The sequence below is a fragment of the Narcine bancroftii genome, chromosome 7, assembly GCF_036971445.1.
Source record: "Narcine bancroftii isolate sNarBan1 chromosome 7, sNarBan1.hap1, whole genome shotgun sequence".
NCBI classification, from domain to species: Eukaryota; Metazoa; Chordata; class Chondrichthyes; order Torpediniformes; family Narcinidae; genus Narcine; species Narcine bancroftii.
Window position 1 is genome coordinate 33,074,666 of NC_091475.1, and position 20,365 is coordinate 33,095,030.

The 20,365-nt window shown below is 40.1% G+C and overlaps 1 long non-coding RNA gene across 3 annotated transcripts in view; it reads left to right on the forward strand.

Annotated features, from left to right (window-relative positions):
• LOC138738706 (uncharacterized) overlaps positions 1–20,365 on the forward strand; it is a 282,524-nt gene that overhangs the window by 222,266 nt on the left and 39,893 nt on the right. Inside the window, exon 6 of one of the 3 annotated variants that reach the window (XR_011341682.1) lies at positions 5,976–6,048. The exons of the other annotated variants lie outside the window; for them this stretch is intronic. This is a non-coding gene — a long non-coding RNA (uncharacterized lncRNA). Of the gene's footprint in view, positions 1–5,975; positions 6,049–20,365 lie in introns of those variants that run through there. 3 annotated transcript variants of the gene reach the window in all.

Consider the following 20,365-nt stretch of genomic DNA (forward strand, 5'->3'; position numbering starts at 1 on the left):
TCTGTTCTGTGTGAACAAGCAAGCAGGCTTCCAGAGATGGGTCATGTACATGATAACAATGTGGCTTTTCAGTGTAAAAAGTACCTGAATTGCCAAGATATAGAGCACACATGTCAAACTCTGGCCCGCGGGCCAAATTTGGCCGCGATATAATTATATTTGGCCCGCAAGATCATTTCAAAAATGTATTAGAGGTGGCCCGCTGGCCGCCGTGCCAGTATAGCGCATGCACAGTAATACAACAAATCCCAGTATGCATTGGCGTCAGCCTGCTAATCGCCCCCACCTCCTCTGTTTACGTTGCAGGGTCTCACCGTGGACTCTGGTTTTGGGGCCTGGCCGGTGTCAGGGGAAGCCAAGGCCGCTTCCCAGCGCCCGGAACCAGAGGCCTGACCTCGCCAGGACCGTTGCCCATTCCCCCTCCCTGCCGCAGGCCGATCTGCGACTCACAGTGACAGGGCTGCTGATCTGCCGAGATGCCGCCCTACAGCGAGAGCCGATGCCCCCGCACTGTCGTTGTCCAACCCGATTGCCCGCAAACCCCGCCCTCCCGCACACAGGCCTGAGTAAGGATTATGAACTTTAATCTCAGGATAAAACGATCTTCCAATAGTTTCATGTCACAGTGATAAATATATTCCTGGTTAAAAATGGTCCTGCACCTGGATACAAGCTCATTAGGAATAAAACTTGAAAAGTGTGTAAATCAAAGGATATCCGTACCAATGGAAAAAGGGCATGGCAAATAACCCTGCTAGAGTTCATGTCCACAATCAGTCACCCATTTGATTGTTTCAGGAATCATGTTATTCTCCCACATTCTCAATAGCCCTCAGATTTTACTATTCGACAGCACACTAGCAACATTTGACAAATCCTCTATAGAAAAATATTATTTATTGAATATTTTATTTCTCATTTGTTAATGCTTCTGGAAAGAGTTTATCCAAAACTATTATTAAACATTTATTTTAATAAGAAAAAGTTTAACATTACATATGTTGAAAGAAGAGAAAACAGGCAGATGTTGTTGAAAATTTTCAATAAATATTTAGTTCGGCCCTCGACTTAGTCCAAGTTTTTAATTTTGGCCCTCCGTGAATTTGAGTTTGACACCCCTGATATAGAGGATGCTGATCAAATGCTTGTAAACAGGATTAATATGGATAAGAATGTGATGGTTGGCATGGATTGGATAGGCTAAAGAGCCATGACTCTAAAACTCTATCCAGGGATCTGTGCTGGGACCCTTGACATTTATGATATATATTAAGGTTTGGATACGAATTGTAAGAGGTACGATTTGTGAACTTATGGATGATTTGACCAATGGTGGACTTGTGGATAGCAAAGAAGATTGTCCAAGTCAACAGCAGGATATCAATCAGCTGGAAAGATGGCAGTTGAATGTAGCACCAAGAAGTGTGAGGTGATGCATTTTGGGAAGTCAAACTTAATAAATATAGTAAATGGTATGGCAGAGGGTCCTTGGGGATCAAGTCCATAGATCCATGTGAATGGGAGTACAACTATATTCAATTCCTTGACAATACTCAGGTCAGGACATTGAATCTAAGAATTGGCTACTTTATATAAAACACTGGTTAGTCTACTCTTGGACTACTGTGTGCAGTTCTGGTGGCCACACTCTGGGGAAGATGGAGTTGTACTGGAGAAATTGCAGAGGAGACTCACCAGGATGTTGTCATTATCCGCTTTGACCTTGATCTGACATTGAATGAAATCATGGCTCCATATTCCTTAGAGCCATCAGTTATCAAAAATCTATCAACCTCAGACACAGGGTTAATAGTTAACCCAGAAACTGTTGCTATTTTGCAAAAGAAAGCTCCTGCCTTTTTACGAATATCTGGCTAACTTCAGTCATGAAAGGGCCAGACTCTAGATCTTAGCCAATGTCTCCTCAGTCATCATGTTGAACAGCACAAAAATACCCTGCATGGCCTTTCAGCCCATCAAGTTCACGCTGACCTATCTATTTATAAATCTTTATTTATCAATCCTTTGATAGATATTATATCTTTTCTGGTCGTTAATTTACATTATCGTAGTGCTGGCTGCAACAAGTAAGCACGCTGGTGAATCTGTGTATTGTGCTGATGTATATAACACCGAGTTGTCACTCCTGATTGTAGTTCCTTCTACAGTGTTTAAATCTCTTAAATGCTAAAGTAAATTTCACCCTCAATTTCATCCATCTGAGCTCAAGAATCTTGCTGATTTTCTATGACTCAAGGAACACACCAGTAATCCACTGAGTAATTGGGATGGAAAAACATATTAGTTTACTTCATTCCCTAGAAGAAAGACCAGATGTTTAGATAGTGGTGTGCACCACAGATCTCATTTTCTACCACTGCTGTTTCATGTGTGTTTACAGGCAATTAAATTTTAATGCTGAAGGGCAATAATTCATGTTGCATTGCATTTACACCTGGTATTGAACATCACTATTAAAAGAAATGATAGTCTTTATGTACAAGTACTTGCAACATTAACTATCAGTAAATCCTCTAGGACTAAATCTAAAACGCAAAGGATAATTTATAAGCATGATAGATGTATACTATTGTACCAAGCAGACTGATAGTAAACTGTTGAAGATAAGGAGCAGAACAAAATGGATCTAATTTTTCATCTTCTTTTCAGGTTTCCAATACATGTAATTTTCCAGGTTATTACTTGGTTTTCTTTCCATTCAGTTGTCGCCAGGTCTTCAATTATGATTGGCAACACTCAATTCTTGGTTTTGCTTGCTTTTGGTTAGGTTTCCACTTTTTTTTAAGATTCCTGGATCAGAAAGGTATAAACAAACCTTCCAATATATCATAAAAACGTGTCCATGAAAGCATTTATGAAAATCACTAGCATACAGCTAAATATTCAAAAGTGTAGAATCCAATCTGCAAGAAATGTTCCCCAGGTGCAGAACGTGTGATTTGGAGGTATGATTTTTTTTTACTCTATGTGGTTCATGGCACCTAATAAAAAAAACTCAGGATAAAAGTAGAAGATTTCATGAATTAATAACTTCGGGTCATAAAATAATTGAGTTCATGTATTTGAAAAATGCCAGGTACTTTCTGATCAGGCATTTGAAAAATTAACAAAGAAATACATCAGCTGATGTTTTGATATATTAGAAATCCATGGCTGAACCATGTTCTCTTCATTTTTTCTTGTGTTCGGTGAAAAACTGAGTTCACTCCAGAAAATTTTATGACAATCTTGTGTACGTATTTGCATAAATATACAGATACGGTCTTTAATTTATATGGTGGAAGGAAGCTAAATGTTTCACATGTCTTAAATTGTGTCTTTTTAACTAAAACAATGCTTTATATTTTAACATTTGATTTTATTTCTGCATTATTATTTGCCACCAAAACTCTTTCTTCAAGATTGATACCACTGTTTCTCAGATGGTAGGGAAAAGGAGCTTCCAAGATTCTAGGCTTCAGAAATCAAGCTGAAGTTGAAAGAACACAGACTTTGGGATAATTTTCACTTTTATCACACCTGTAAAAGCTAAATGTAAGGCAATAGTGAAAGCCTCAAGATATTCACTCTATTTACCTTTCAACAAAGGAAGAAATTGATTAAGAGGGCAAAGGAAAGGGGGGAGGGGGGAGTAAACATTTAGGCCATATAGTCATGAACTATAAAAACTTCAAGTTTGTAAAAAAGTAAAGATAAGTAAAGTCAAACGTAGGTCGCTTCAATCAGAAGAAGCAGAACTCACATTGGAAAACCAAAAAATGACAGCTAATTTATTACGTACTTCAGTTCTGCCCCTAAAGGGGAGGAAAAAAATTCCAAACACAATCTGCTGGAGGAATGCAGAATCCGCAGGAGAAAAAGAGTGGTCAATGTTTTGTGTCAGAACCCTTCATCAAGACTGGGAATTGAGGAGCCAGTGCAAAGAAAACAAGGTGGGTGGAGCAGGACACAGGTCTGCATGGGATTGATGGATCAGAGAGGCAAAGGATGACAAAGGCAGATAATTGGCAGATGTCAGACAAAGAAAGAGACAGACAGACAGACAGAGAGAGGCAAAAAATAAAAAGGGGTCAGGTGGAGGTGGATGAGTCAGATAGGGTGGAGTGGGTGATTAGGAGTGCTGGAATCAGATAAGAAGATACCTGGTGGTGTAAAGAAGGAATGGAAGGTGGGGTGAGTTAGGGAAGAAAGAGTGGATCAATCCAGTGGATGGAATCAAATGAGGTGGGGGTGGGAAAGAGATTAAAAAAGGAGAAAGAAGGAAAGTAGATGAGAAAGAGAATGGGGACTCATTATCTGAAATTAGAAAATTCTATGTTCATACAATTAGGCTGCAGCCTGCCCAGCAGAACAAGAGGTTTTTTTTTTCCTCAGGTTTATATTGGACTTCTCTCTAGCAGTGAATAAGGCCAAGGAACGTCAGGTTGATGTGGGAATGGGAAAGGTTGTTGAAATGCCACGCAGCTGGGAGCTCAGGATGACCAATGGGGACAGAGCACAGATGCTCCGTGAAACAGTCTCCAGGTTTGTCTCACCAATGTAGGGGAGGTTACATCAGGAGCATTGTGACAGCAGGAGAGAATCAGAATCAAAATCAGAATTTATTGACATGAACATGTCATTAAATTCGTTGTTTTGCAGTAGCATCTCAGTGCAAACATTCACATAAACTATATAGATTTAGATTAGATTTCAGATTTATTATCAGGGTACATATATAACATTATATACAACCCTTGGAATGCTTCGTTTGTTTATTCAACGTTATGAAAATCAATGCAAAATTATGTAATGTTTATATCAGCTAATTAAAGCTATATTAAAGCTGCAACTTTGGTTTATTGGAGTGATAAGACTTTAATTTGGAATACTGAGGCTTACGTTACTTGAACTTGAAAAGTGTCATCTACAGAGATGTCTTTTGCTCTCTATTTACACAAGGTTCTGATATACTGAATATACAGTCTTAAAATGATTAGCAACTATGAAGAATACAACAAGAGACAAGGCTTGATCAATTAATTTGACAAATGGCACATAAAATAAAAAAAAGTACTTGCATGTATATTCCTTTCAGAATGTCCTAAAAAGCACTTCATAACTTATAGATGTTCATAAAGCATGTTCCCATAGACAGCAACCTGAGAAGGTTGGAAAGGGAAATCATGGCCAGAATACTAGTGATAGAGTTCTTGTAGAGCGCGTCGAAAGAACCAAAGACTTGTTGATCCAAACCAAGGCTTTTATTAACGAAAAGACTGGAGCGTATCACAAGTAGGTCGACCAGTCCAGAATGACATGGTCTGGCTCGGAGCAATCCTGTAAGACCTGCCAGTAGGTGTGTCTACACTCTCAGCCAATCACAGTCATCCTACACGACCATCTGTACATACACATTGGTGATAGAATCTGTACTATCACAGTTCTATAGCACTGAAACAGGCCCAACGTGTCCATGCTGACCAAGCTAGTCTCATTTTCCTCCATTAAGCCCGTATCACTCTAAACACTTCCTATCCATCTCTCTCTCTAAATGTCTTTTTAATATTACATATGTCCCCCACTTCTATGACTTCCTCTGGCTGTTCATTCCACATACTCACCGCCCTCTGTGTGAAAAAGGTGCAGCGTTCCACAGGGTGCTCCCATTCACTGTAAGTCCTGCTCTGGTTTTACTTACCAAAGAGCAACAACTTGTAGAAGTTAAATTCCATCTTGGCCCACTTTCCCAGTTCACCTTGATCCTGTTTTTTTTATTCTCCACTAGACCACAAATGTGCTAACCATGCAAACTAGATTGTCCTCCAAGTTGTTGACAAACAACAATGGACCCAACACTGATCTATGCAGCACACCTCTAGTCCCAGGCCTCCAACCTGATTAATAATCCTCCACTATCATCCTCTGTTTCCAGTGAATATGAGGAATAATTTACCTATTCTTCTTTGAAATAGTTTCATGAGATCTTTCAGAGCATCTGAATGAGAGCTACCATTGAAGAGAATCAGCGCGAGAATAAAGAAATACAGTAAGTAAGAGGGGAAGAATAGATTGAGAAGATTGGAATTAGTATTTGATTGGGTCACATAAAATAATATATCCACTTCTAGCTGCTACATGGTTATCAGATCCATGTAAGTGGGAACTGTGAAGATTCAAAGTAATTACTTTGAAAATGAGATGTTGTTCTGAAGAAACTGATAGATTTATTTTCAGTATAAGAGAGATGAAGGAGCTAAACTCTCAATGAAACTTTCAAAATGGTAAAATGGGCTGGTGAGAGTAAACAATTGTATTGCGTTTCCAATGCTTAATAATTACAACTAAGGGATTGTCAATGGAAGTTAAAAAAGAGACATTTTAAGAAAATGTTTCATTCAGGAGTCTGAGTATGAATGTGCTCCCAGTGCTTTATTGTTAGCAGGTTCTCCAAGATAATTGGAGATTTTGGAAAGAAGGATTCACAGATAGAATGCGTAAAGGAGAAACGATGTAATGGCCCCCTTTAAAACTACCAAATGTGATTCAATGGAAATGTTTATCATTCCAATCAAACACTGATCTTAAATGTGCGCAACAATACATTGCTGAGATAGAATGAGATCTGCTGGGGAGAAGAGCAATGGAAGTTTCCCATTGTGCAGAATTGAAGCTCCGTGTTGCTTGGTGTATCTGTTCCCAGAATGGATAGTGAAAATTTTGTTCGACTTCCAACAAATGGAACATAATCATTAAGCAATTTGACACTCTGAGTTCAAAACTGTTGTCAGTTTAACTGCATTTGGGGTCCAATGTATGTGTTTGACATTTTTTCTGTCACATTCTTTCAACAATCCACAGTGTAAATACTTCATTTTAACTGTGTATGAAGTATGCCCAAATCATTCCTATTAATGAATTTGCTTTTAATTTCCCTGTTGGCCCACTAGGTTTTCATGATTTTGGTTTTAACTGGAAGATTTCCTTTCTGAGAAACCTCATTGTGTTTGCTCCTTTTCTACTGATGCCCCAAGAAAATCATCTTCCACAATGTTCTTCTCAACAGTTTAACAAGTTTTTAATTTAATCAGCTTTAAAAAAAAAAATTTTTTTTCTCTTCACCAAGAAACCTTTATTCTTCCTCATCTTCCTTCTCTTAAAACAGAGTCCAAATTGTCCTCTAACCTCAAAAGGTCTAAATATTTGAATTTGGTTATGCTTCCTCATTTCAAATGGTCCACTTCATTTCAAAAATATTCCAAGGCAAAATGGTCCACAATTTATGCAAAAACTGCCATTTGTGCTTAGCTCTGTAAAAGTGCAAAGGAACTCACATACAAGCATACATGAACACCAAGTATCAAAATTCCACACACTCTGTCGTCATTGACAGGAAAAATGTTCTCCAAACAGCACTGCAGGCCCAGCAGTGGAATAGGAATGTATACAGTTTCCCAGCAGTTATACTGTGGAATGTGCACCAGGTTGAAACCAGAACTGATATAGCTGGAGACACAGGAGAGATTGAAGATGCCGTAATCAGAAGTAAACACAATCTGCTGGGGAACTCACTAAATCAGTGGGAGAAAATAAAAATATCAATGATTCAGGCTGGAACCCTCTATCTAGACTAGATTTGGTTATACCTTTATTATATAGTTCAAAGGCAAGGCATGGTTCCGAGCAAGAGTGGCAAGTTGCAATTGTTTTCATCTCATTAAAATAATTTTAATATACTTAATTATTTAAGTATTTTCTCATGTATTTATGAGTTTATTTAAAACCAACTACCTGTATTTCTATAAGTACTTTGGCATTAATATTATGATAGTTGGTTTATGTTTTTCAATGGTTGCGAATTGTTGGAAGCAAGTTTATCTTGGGACTGTGCCTTTAACCAGCTTGCAAACTATTTCAGTGGGTTCAGCTATTGACAAGGGCTTGTCTTAACCAGCAACTACAAGCTATAAGCAGTTTTTGAGCATTTTGGGTACATATTTGGTTTAAATATGATGAATAAAGACCTTCAAATGTTCATGATTTTTCTAAACTGGTTTATTCAAGCAAACTTGCATAACATCCATAATTCCACCAATATCATTCAAGCCTCACTAATTGCTTTCCACATAAGGCCATTTCAATTGCATTGGTTATTTAATCACATCATAATTTATACCAATAACCTTTAATCATAGATTTAATGGACACTTAGCTTCATCAAAACAATTGACCACAGGACATTAACTCACCTTCTCATGGTAGATTACTCCATCAGGCAAAGAAAAACTTCTGAATCTAGTTTTATTTTGCATTCATCCTTTAATTTTTGTTAAACATATATGCTATGGGGGAACCAGTATTTGGTTTAACTAAATGGAACTAAATCCTTAAAGAAAGACTCACAAAAACTCAGATACTAGGTAAACATTTGGGATGTTATTTTTTTTTTGCCAGGAAACTTCTCTTACCGAACGAACGAGTGGGAAAATGGGAGGTGGGGAGAGAAACGGAATTTTGTGTTCCAGTCGTCAGATTGGGAATCAGTGATCAATATTTGATAATGCGTATTGGAATCTGGCATGCATCACTCTCTGTAAAGTTACAATTCTGGAGTTTCCTCCTGCTAGTATAAGTTTTCACAACGTAATTTGACTAGGACTAGCAAAATCATTTTAACAATCAACAAGATGAGCACAAATTACATCCAAAAAAAATTGTTTCCACAATCCTTGGATTAGATTTAACAATGCACTTGGAAACCACAAAACAGAATTGCGGAAACATCAGCCCTCCTTACATCTGCTCAGTGTGCTAGGTGCAGGGCTTCAACAAATACACATTGAAAATGAACTTTCATTTGGGCCTTTTTAACATCTTACAAATATCAAAATATCAGTCGTAAACTGATTACAGCAGCCAATCATGGGTCTGCAGAGATTTTAAAAGTCTTCTTCAAATATTTAAAAAACAGGTTATGTAAAGGTGATGAACCAGCCACATTAATTAAAAATGAAAGCTAAATATGCTGTGCAAGATATTTATGTGCTACATGAGAGAACTGTTCCAAAAACCTTTCCAAAAAGATAGTCATACACTGGGTACACCAGTGACCAGTTGACTTTGCATTCGGTTCTCTGTGCACATTGTTCGCACAAGATTTGGGCCCTAGAAAATGACGTAGGCAGCTAATTTATGTAAATGTTGCCATTTAAGATAGGCCTGTGAGGAAAGTATTAGCTTCAGCGCTCTTTAAATGGTCTGATGCAACCTTGGCTGCTATTGTGGTGTCCCTGGCAATTAATCTGCCCAATTACCTTGATGGTGATGAATTTTACAGTTAGCAACATGCAGCTGAGAAGAAACTTTGATTAAAATTGACCACCTATGGAAACAACATAATTTTGAGCACAGTTGGCTCCTGGAATGGTGATTGGGCTTGAAATACAAACTCTTTATCACAGTTTGTTCATAGTGACCATTTCTGATAGACTGGATGTAATAAGCAGAAACATATGCTGGTTTGAGAACAAAGTTAGGTTGTTGGTGATTCTGTAAGACAGTTGTACTAAGGCAAAGAAAGGGGCTCTCCCCCAATATTCTATAGTGAGTAACCTAGCTTCTCTTATATTTAATAATGCATTGCTTGGTAACATGTTGTTATGGGCTAGGGAACATCCCTGACCTTAGAATGGCATTTTATATTCAATGCATGTAAACAACTCATAGAACTGACAAAGATTACGTGCTGAATGCCCTCCTGTTATGCTGGATAATTCCATGATTTTATAAGAGTGCTTAAGCATTGAATGAATGAGTTAAAATTATATTATTTATAAGACTTGGGAGCAGAAATAGGCTATTCAGCCCATTGAGTCTACCCCGCCATTCAAACATGAGCTGATCCATTTTCCTACTCAGTCCCACTTCCCCAGCCTCCTCCCCATAACATTTGATGCGCTGACCAATCACAGATCTATCAACCTCTGCCTTAAATACACCCAATGACCTGGCCTCCAAAACCACCTATAACAGTGGTTCCCAACCTTTTTCTTCCAACTCACATACCACTTTAAGTATTCTCTATGTCATTGGTGCTCTGTGATTAGTAAGGGATTGCTTAAGGTGGTATGTGAGTGGGAAGGGAAGGTTGAGAACCATTGCTCTAGACCCAATTGTTACCAAAATATTTTGCTTGAGAAAAATTGTCATTGGCCCATTTCCTTTGGAGTTATGAAACCGTGCACATAACGAGTCAATTAGGCATGATTAAAACAGTGGTTTTCAAATTTATTTCTTTCCACCCACATCCCACCTTAAGCAATCCCTTACTAATCACAAAGCACCTATGGCACAGGGAATATTTAAAGTGGTATGTGAGTTGGAAGAAAAAGGTTGGGAACCACTGACCTATAACAATAAATTACACTGCTTCACTACCCTCTGACTAAAGAAAAATTTCCACATCTCTGTTCTAAGTGGATGCCCTCAATGCTGAAGTTGTGCCCTCTTGTACTGGACTCTATGTTGGCAAGGTAAACTGATGTTCTTGAATTTTGGCATTAACTTCCTAGGTCTTAATAAATATGGAAGCAACTTAAATATTTGCACATTTTCTCTGCATGATAACAAAATCCAGAGTTATTTTTAAAATTCAGATATTCTGAGTACTCATCTCATTTCGTATTCAGAGTACACAGTGCACACTTCAGATCAGTGTCTCCAATGGTCACCTTTGCATTTGCTACATCATTAAGTATTCAGTTAAAATGGGACGATTTAACAGCACATAATTTACTATCTGCCAAACGAAAGGCAGTTCTTGTGTCACAATTTAGCTGCTTAAAATTATTATAAAGCCTACAATTGTTCTTTCAAATATTTTTTGTAATTACACATTTTTTTGTTCAATTACACAGTTATTCTTAACTGCACACCTCAGATAATTAAAATATTAATTAATTACACACTTAACAGGAATAAATCAAATTCCTAAGGGAATATTCATACTTTATATCTAAAAATAAAACATGGCTAATTAACTGAGCAAAAAGTGTCGAACAAACAGTGCCAATATATAGGTAACACTAGTAGAAGTGACTAGCAGAACATACTTATAACCAGATGATCTACCAAATGTTGCTAGATTCCAATAATAATTACTCACAATTGTATACTTTGCCTCAGGGTAAGCTGTTCAGTTTATATTCTACCAGGACTATTCCGATACAAACCTTTGTACAGCTCTAGCTGAACTCCAAAGAGAGAGTTTAAGTGATTGCCCTTGACCTTGACACCAGCCGCAGATTTTAAATGAGTGGAGTTCAATAAAATTGTAGTCTATGGTGGTTGGAGTCAACTCGCTAAGCTTGGCAAGACGTAATATATTTTCACTGTTAGAGGCCATTCATCTCATTCTAGGGACATTTCTCAATTCTATTCATGGCTCATCAGACAAGCAAGTGGAACAAGATGTGTCCATAGATGAATAACCAACATTTATTCAAAAATAAGGTGATAAACATCACTACCAGAAGAGATTCAACCCAATTCTCATTGATATTCGATGGCAGGATATTTGCAGAGTCTCCCACAATCAGCTTCATGAGAGGATTAACTGGATCAGCCACATTGATGTAACGATGAGAAGAGCAAGTCAGCTGCTGGGCATTCCACAGCACAGGTTTACCTCCCGATTCCTGATAGCCTTCCTGCCATCTGCAATCTACAGGTCTGGAGTGTGATTGAATACTGCCTGCTTACCTGGATATCTGCACCTCCATCACTCAAGACACTCATCAAAATGCAGGACAAAGTGTTCAGGCTGATGATAGTCTACCCACTACCATGAACATCTACTCCCTCCAACACCAGTGTACCTCCGATGCAATGTGTCTGTCTATAGTTTTAAAACACACCCAAATGCTGGAGGACCTCAGCTGGTCTTGCAGCATCCATAGGAGATAGATATATTACTGACATTTTGGGCCTGGGATCTTCTTTCCTTGAGGAAGGGCAAAGACCCAAAACATCAGCAATATATTGAACATAGAACACTACAGCACATTACAGGCCCTTCGGCCCTTGATGTTGTGCTGACCCATATATTCCTTTAAAACTACAAAACCCTCCCTACCCCATAACCCTCTATTTTTCTTCCATCCATGTGCCTGTCTAGAAGTCTCTTAAATGCCCCTAATGTTTCAGCCTCCACCACAAGGCATTCCAGGCACCCTCAACTCTCTGTGTAAACAAAAACACCCCTGATGTCTCCCCTAAACTTCCATTCCTTCACTTTGTACTTATGTCCTCTGGTGTTTGCTATTCCTGCCCTGGGAAACAGGTGCTGACTGTCCACTCTATCTATGCCTCTCATAATCTTGTAGATCTCTATTAACTCTCCTCTCATCCTTCTAAGCTTCAAAGAAAAAAGTTCCAGCTCTGCTAACCTTGCCTCATAAGTCTTGGCAACATCCTGGTAAATCTCCCCTGCACCCTCTCCACAGATTCCATAATCTTCCTGTATGAGGTGACCAGAAATGAACACAATGCTCTAAGTGTGATCTCACTAGAGATTTGTAGAGTTGCAACATGATCTCTTGACTCAAACTCAATCCCCCTATTAATGAAGCCCAGCATCCCATAGGCCTTCTTAACTATTCTATCAACCTGTGCGGCGACCTTGAGGAATGCATGGATTTGGAACCCAAGGTCCCTCTGTTCATCCACACTCTGAAGTAACCGGCCATTAGCCCTGTACTCAGCCTTCTGGTTTGTCCTTCCAAAATGCATCACCTCCGGATTGAACTCAATCTGCCACTTTTCTACGCTGCATCCTGTCTCTATCCTTTTGTAACCTTCAACTCCATCCACACCTCCTCCAACCTTCGTATCATCCACAAACTTACTGACCCATCCTTCCGCCACTTCATCCAGGTCATTTGTAAAAATCACATAGAGGAGGGGTCCCAGAACAAATCCTTGCAGTACTCTGCAAGTCAATGACCTCCAGGCAGAATACTTTCCTTCCACTACTACTTTCTACCTGCAAGCCAATTTTTTATCTACACAGCCGAGGATCTCACGCCTCAATACTTTCTAAACGAGTCTCTCATGGGGTTCTTGTCAAAATTCATTTAGACCACTTCTCCTACCCTACCCTCATCAATTTCTTTTGTTACCTTCTCAAAAAACTTAATTAGGCTTGTGTGGCATGACCTTCCCTTCAAAAAGCCATGCTGACTATCCTTGAGTACAGTGGCGTAGTTTGGGAGGGGGTGAAGGAGGAGCAACTGCTCCCCCCTGAGTACATTTGTTCAAAGGCGCCACCTTTGTGGACTGTGTGCTCAACAGTGGCGGATTAACCATTTGCTTAGGCGGGGATTACAATACCACGCATGTATGGATCAGGGTTTGTATGCCACCCTTGTGTGAATCGTCGTGAACCCAAGGCGCGAAATGATATTCAAATTATCTTTCAAGTAAATAGAAGAGCTCTGAGTAAAATGTTTTATTTAAAAACTGAATTAATTAGATCCAAATTGAGCCCCAATGTTCAGGTAGACTGAGGGGAGGGTTCGGAGTCAGACAGTCGGGAGCTCCAGTATGTGGAAGGCCAAGAGGAGCGTTTGGAGTCAGGCCATCTAGAGCACTGGTGTGCAGTAGACCAACGGGAGGATTTGGAGTCAGGGAGTTGGAAGCTCCAGAATGCAGTAGGCCGAGGGGAGGGTTTGGAGTTGGGCGTCGGAAGCTCTGGTGTGTGGTAGGCCGAGGGGTGGGTTTGGAGTCGGGCGTTGTACAATTTCTTCAGTGCTTCAGCCCACCCAAATTTTAGGTTTAAAATATTAAATAGTTAAATAAGACATGTTTTGATTTTAAATACAAATAACAATTATGTACTTCCTTTAAAACTGTATCTTCCTTAATTCCTTGTGTTTTGATGTTAAATACAAAATGAAAATGTGTAACGAAGTTAAAATTATTTCGATGTATCGTGGATGTGTGCACATTAATTTCTTTTGTGCGTTGGTTGCAAGATGTGTCCGCTCACACACGCGCACAGTGGTTGAGGGAATAGTGGTTGTGGTACCTTTTTTATATGCTCGCTCCCCCTAATGTTAAAAACTGGCCATGACCCTGACTGAGTAGACTGGACTTCTCCAAAAGCTCATAGATCCTATCCTTAAGAATCCTCTTCAATAGTTTGTACACCACTGATTTAAGACCCGCCTTAAACAAGGGGACTACATTTGCCATTCTCTAATCCTCGGCACCTCCCCTGTGGCCAAAGAGGACTCAAAGATCATAGCTACTGCCCCAGCTATCTCTTCCCTCACTTCACACAGCAACCTGGAGTATATCACGTCTGGCCCCGGAGGCTTAATGGTTTTAAGAAGATCCAACACTTCCCCTTCCTTAATCTCAACACACTCTGACCTCACCCAGAATACTAAAGCAAAGTATTCATTTAGGACCTCCCTAACCTCTCTGCTTCCAGGCACATGTTGCCTCCTTTAACCTTTAGTGGCCCCACCTTCATTTTCATCCTTCTGTTCTTCACATAATACATAAAACACCTTGGGGGTTCTCCTTAGTCCTACATGCCAAGGCCTCATGCCCCCTTTGAGCTCTCCTGTCCTTCATTCAGCTCCTTCCTGGCTACCTATATACTTCTCATGAGCCCTTCCTGCTTCCTATATCTAATGTCTGCTTCCTTCTTCCTCTTGACCAGCAGCCTCACCTGTTTCATCAACCACGGTTCCCTTTTCTACCATCTTTTCCTTGTCTCAGTGGAACAAACCTCTCCTGAACCCAGCACAAGTGGTCCCTTAACTTCCTTCCATATTTTCTCCCTTGAACGTTTCCAGTTTATTCTCTCTAGTTCCTGCCTCATCCCATCATAATTAGCCCTTCCCCAATTAAACACTTTCCCATTTTGTCTGCTTTTATCTTTTTCCATGGCAATGTACAGATCGGGGAGTTGTGGTCACTCTCACCAAAATGCTCCCCCACCGAGAGGCCCGCCACCTGTCCAGGTTCATGCCCCAGAACCAGATCCAGTCTGGTCTCTCCTCTCGTCGGCCAGTCCACATACTGTCTCAGGAATTCTTGGACACACCTGACAAATTCAGCCCTATCTATCCCTCTTGCAGTCAGTAGGTGCCAGTCAATATTAGGGAAGTTGAAATCACCCATAACTACAACCCTGTATTTCCTGCAGCAATCAAAATTCTGCCGGCTTCTCTGCTCTTCGAGGGCTATTTAGAGGCCTATTTAGAGCACAGTGATAGCTTCCTTCTTATTTCTGACCCACCCACACCGACTCAGTGGACACTCCCTCGACAGCGTCCTCCCTTTTTATAGCCGTGATACTACCCCTGACCAGTAATGCTATTCTCTCCCCCCCCCCTTACTTCTATCCTATTCCTTTTAAAACACCTAAACCCCAGTACCTGCATCAGCCAATCTTGCCCTTCCTCCAGCCAAGTCTCTGTAACAGCCACAGCAGCGTGGTTCCACATACTGAACCATGCTCTAAGTTATCTTTATCACCTTTGGACGCAGCAAGACTGGCTGAGTTCCTCCAGCATTTTACTACAATAACAGTGCCTGCAGACTTTTGTGTTTCACTGTGACTACAGTTTTTCAAGGCTTCTTTAACAAGCAAAATTATGGGACTTACCAGCAAGATGGACAAGGGGGAAAATACTGGGATCTCCACCACCACCAGCAAATTCCTGTCCAAGGCAGAAACTATTCTCACTCAGAAGTACATCAGCAATGCCTAGTCAATACGTTTAACATCCACATTATAACCTTCCACTTAACAATATAGGAGTGTTAAGAAGTATATTTGGTTCCACATCATTCCATTCAATGATGATCTGGCAACATTAGTTGCAAGATTAATTTAACTTGCCTTGTAAGAAGAAGTTAATGCCCTGATTTTCCAATAAGTGGAGTGCAATATCAGAACAGGAATATCTCGCTTGTGACATGAGTTCTTCCAATTGTGTTAAAAGTGTTTGATTAAAGTTGGAAGGATAATGCAATAAAGTTGAATTATGGTAGCGAGACAATAATTAAATATGCTTCCTCATTTCTTCTCAGCTCAATAAAGATTGAGCATGTAGTGACTGGAGTCAGAAGAATGAGGTGATCTCAGTAAAATATGTCCAGAGTGGACTTTGCAGGGTAGTTGATGAGAGGATGTTTCCTCACGGGGGAAAATCTATAACCCAGCAGCATTAGTTCAGAATATAATAGTTTCACCCATTTAAAAATAGAAAAGAGAAGACATTGCTTTCTCACTGTGCTACAAATCTCTGGAACGCTTTATCCAAAGATCTGTAGAGGAGGAGTCATTGAATATTTTGCTAGAGTGGGGTAAATAGATTTTGGACTGAAAGAAACTCAAGAGTTAGAGGGAGCAGGCATAAAAGTGGTGGTGAACCCAAGATTGGATAGCCTGGAAATATTGAATGAAAGAGCAGGTTCAAAGGCCTGAATGGCCTGTTTCTGCTCATGCTCCTTCAACGCTCATGTTCTTTCTGTAAGTCACCTGACATATTCATTTATACTATTGTAGCTGTTGTACTATATGTACTTGTGCAGCTGTAACAGGTAAGGTTACAGTGCATCTACACATTGCATACGACAATTGAGAGCCGAGATTCCTAAAGATTGGTGCATGACTTTTGGGCTTTAGATTTCCAGTCAAACTAGCATGGAATCACAAAATATTGTTTTTCTTGCTCTTTTAATTAGGTGAAATCAAACACAATAACAGAGCAAATAATTTTTTTAATGTGATCAGAAAATATGTTGCTTATTAACTTTCGTTGAGACTGCTCCCATCCACTGAATTCTTGGGTTAAGCAGAGAAGCATAAGCTGCAGGCACTGTTTTGCGTGAGTTGTCACATTTTTGTAAAGAGCAACCTCCTGTTTTCTAACATCAAACTGCATCCAAAGGAGAACATTTGTATATTTTTGCTAAATATCCAAAGCTGCTTAAATTCAGATTGTTTGAAAGAATTCTAGAAGTGAAATCAATTGCCTCATTTTAGCTCACAGAGCGAAATTAGGAAAGAATAAGAGAGACTAACTGCTCTTGATATCGGCACAGCGCTTGACCAAGTGTGGCATTAAGCTGCCAATAGGGTCAACAGGCATCAAAGGCGAAAACCTCAATGACTAGAATCAGAACTCGCAAAAGGCTATAGTTATTGAAAATCAATCATCTCACCCCACAACATGGCAGCAGCAACTCCTCGGGGCAATGTCCATGATCCAACCACTTTCAGATGTTTCATCAATGACTTTTCTTCCATCATCAGGACACAGGTTGAGACATTCATTTCATTCAATTCCATTAGTAACTCAGCAGCAGGTGAAGCAGTCCAAGGCCTTATGCAGCAAGACCCAGATAACACGCAGGAAAGTGTTGATAAGTGGCAATTGACAGGTGCCACAAATGACAAGGAAGCATCTAACACCTACCCTTGACATTCAATGTCAATATCCTTGTGTGTCTGACTGTCAACATGCTGAGGGTTCAACATCGACCAGAAACTCAATTGGATTAGCCACATAAATATCACAACTATAACTGCAGCTCAGAGGCTGACCATCGTGTGGTGAGTAACTCAACTCCTGACCTCAAAGGCACAAATCAGGAGCTTATAGGATTATTGGGATGTGAGCATCTTCAATGCTTGATACCATCCTTAAAAAAGGAGTCCACTTGATTGACACTCCACCCACCACCCCAAAGGTTTGTTGCCTTCTCCACCAGTGCATGGTGGTGCAGTGTATACCATCTCCTACCTGCTCTGCAGTACTTCTTCCTGCTACTCTGCCAACAGCACTTCCAAAGCTTACCTTCCCCATCATAAAGGACAAAGGCAGCAGGCTGATGGAAGCACTAGCCTCCTGCAGTTCCCTCTCCAGCAGTTCCCTCTCCAGCTGCCCACTGAGCAACTTGCACAGAATGAGTGCAGTGGCTCCAGAAGATGGCTCAAAGGCAGTTAAGGATAGACAGTAAATACAGGCTTTGCCAGCAAATCAAAGATCCATTAAAGGAATAAACTTTAAAAAAAATAAATGTGTTGTGTTTTAATTGCTTCATAATGGTCAGTGCAATGTCATTACCACGCCAGTGTGGGTTCAAATCCCACGCTGTCTGTAAGGAGTTTGTACCTTCTGCTTGTGTATGTGTGGGTTTCCTCCAGGTGCTCCAGTTTCCTTCCACCCTTCAAAACATACGGGGATTGTAGGTAATGGGGTATTTGGGCGGCACAGGTTCATGGGACGGAAGGGCACGTTAGTGTGCTGTACGTCTAAATTAAAAATTCCAAATAAACTCAGTATAAATATCCACATTCACTCTTCCATAAATGGTCTGTTCTAGATTTTGAAAGTATCCAAAATATTATTTTCCTTTTGGCTTATTGTTGGACTTGTTTCAAGAGGAGTCGAGGCAGCCTGCAGGGATGAAGTCCAAAGACTGACAGCGTGGTGTTCAGAAAACAGTGTCATCTTGTCTCCTCAAGAACAAAAGAATTCATCGTTGACTTCAGGAAGAACAGTACAGTTCCAGACCCATTATACATCAACGGGGACTGTGTGGTAAGGGTCACTGTTTTCAGGTTTCTGGGTACGCACTTCACTGAAGATCTTTCTTGAATTACCAATATAATCACAGTAGTTAAAAAGGCACAGCGGTGACTCCATGCCCTGAGGATTCTTAAGAAGGTCAAACTGCAGGAGTGTCCTTCCATCACTACTCCATTGAGAGTGTGCTGGCCTACTGCATTTTGACGTGGTTTGCCAGCTGCTCGGCAACAGACAAGAGGGACCTTCAGAGGGTCATCAGTATGGCCCAGAAGATTATCAGTTGCGCACTGCCCTCTTTGGAGAATTTATACAGATCTCGCTGCCTTAGTGGAGCAGCCAAAATCCTGAAGGACTCTTTCCACCCTGGTCTTCATCTGTTAGACCTGCTGCCCTCCAATCGACGTTTTAAGTCCACTAAATCACAGACAAACAGACTTAAAAACAGTTTTTGTCCCAGAGCCACATATGAACTGAATACCACCAAACATTGAACATTGTATTGTTTTACTGTGTTGTTTGTATATTTTATTGTTTGATATATGTGTGCACCGTTAGGATGTGCACTCAATTTCGTTGTAGTTGTACAATGACAATAAAGGTTATCTAATCTAATGTACCTCTACTCATCTTCTGGGTGGGAACACATCCATGATCAGCTGATCAGGGAGCACAATAGGCAGACTCTGCCAAGCCTGCAGATGCTGTGATAGCTTGAGGAAGGGCTTAGGCCCGAAACATCAGTAATATATCTTACCTCCTATGGATGCTGCAAGACTGGCTGAGTTCCTCCAGCATCTCTGTGTTTTGGCTGCCAAGTTTAACAGCCAGGATTTGAAAGCTTGCCACTTGCCCATGTCTTTCCAAGTTATTACTTAAAACCTGGCAGCAGGAAGCTGTGGTGCACAGTTGGAGAAATGGACCCAACCCAAAAGTAAATGGTTTGAGAGGTCCAGTTGTCAGGGAAGGGCTGTTGCAGGAGGGAGCCAGTTTCACGGTAGAGCCCTTGTTCTTTCTGTATAAGGTATAGTTTTCTTTTTCTTGCTATCTGTACTCCACATCCATCCTTCCTAGTCCATTCAATCATAATTAAGGATGATATTAAATAAAAGTCTTCTCGCACTGATTTCACTGGGAAATGGAAGGCAATTGAATAATACCATATTTTATTCCCTTTATGGAGCTGTTAGCCCATCTTCACAAACATAACTATCTCTCAAGATTATTAAGATTAATCTATTACTCTGCAGACAGTTTAATAATGACTCTTTATGCTATAATAACACAGGCCATTTTGGCTTTGGAATTTCAATTTTAGAGGCTACGTCCATCATTTGTTGAGAAAAATACGCTCTGCACTGAGATGATTCTTGACAGAATAGATCATCATTGACTCACAATCAATGTGTTTAATGAGTTCATTTGGTCTATTCTTTGCCCTAGGGATTGCAAATTATCTGACCTTTTGATGAACAGTAAGTACGGATAATGAAACAATGCTTCACAAGGCCATTAATTTGATCTTGTGATCCTTTCACTTCTACTTTTGCTGCATTAAATTATCATAATGTTGAAACTTTTTAAGAGTAGTGACTCAATGCCTGCTTTCATGCTTTTTTACTTATGAAATGACACAACAGCACAATCTGTTGCTTTCCCCAAAGTCGTGGACACATTCAGCATTAAAAGAGATATTTGTCCTCCTCTGCCTAAAGCCCCTTTCACACTTGCATCCCACTAAATTGGCCGCTCAG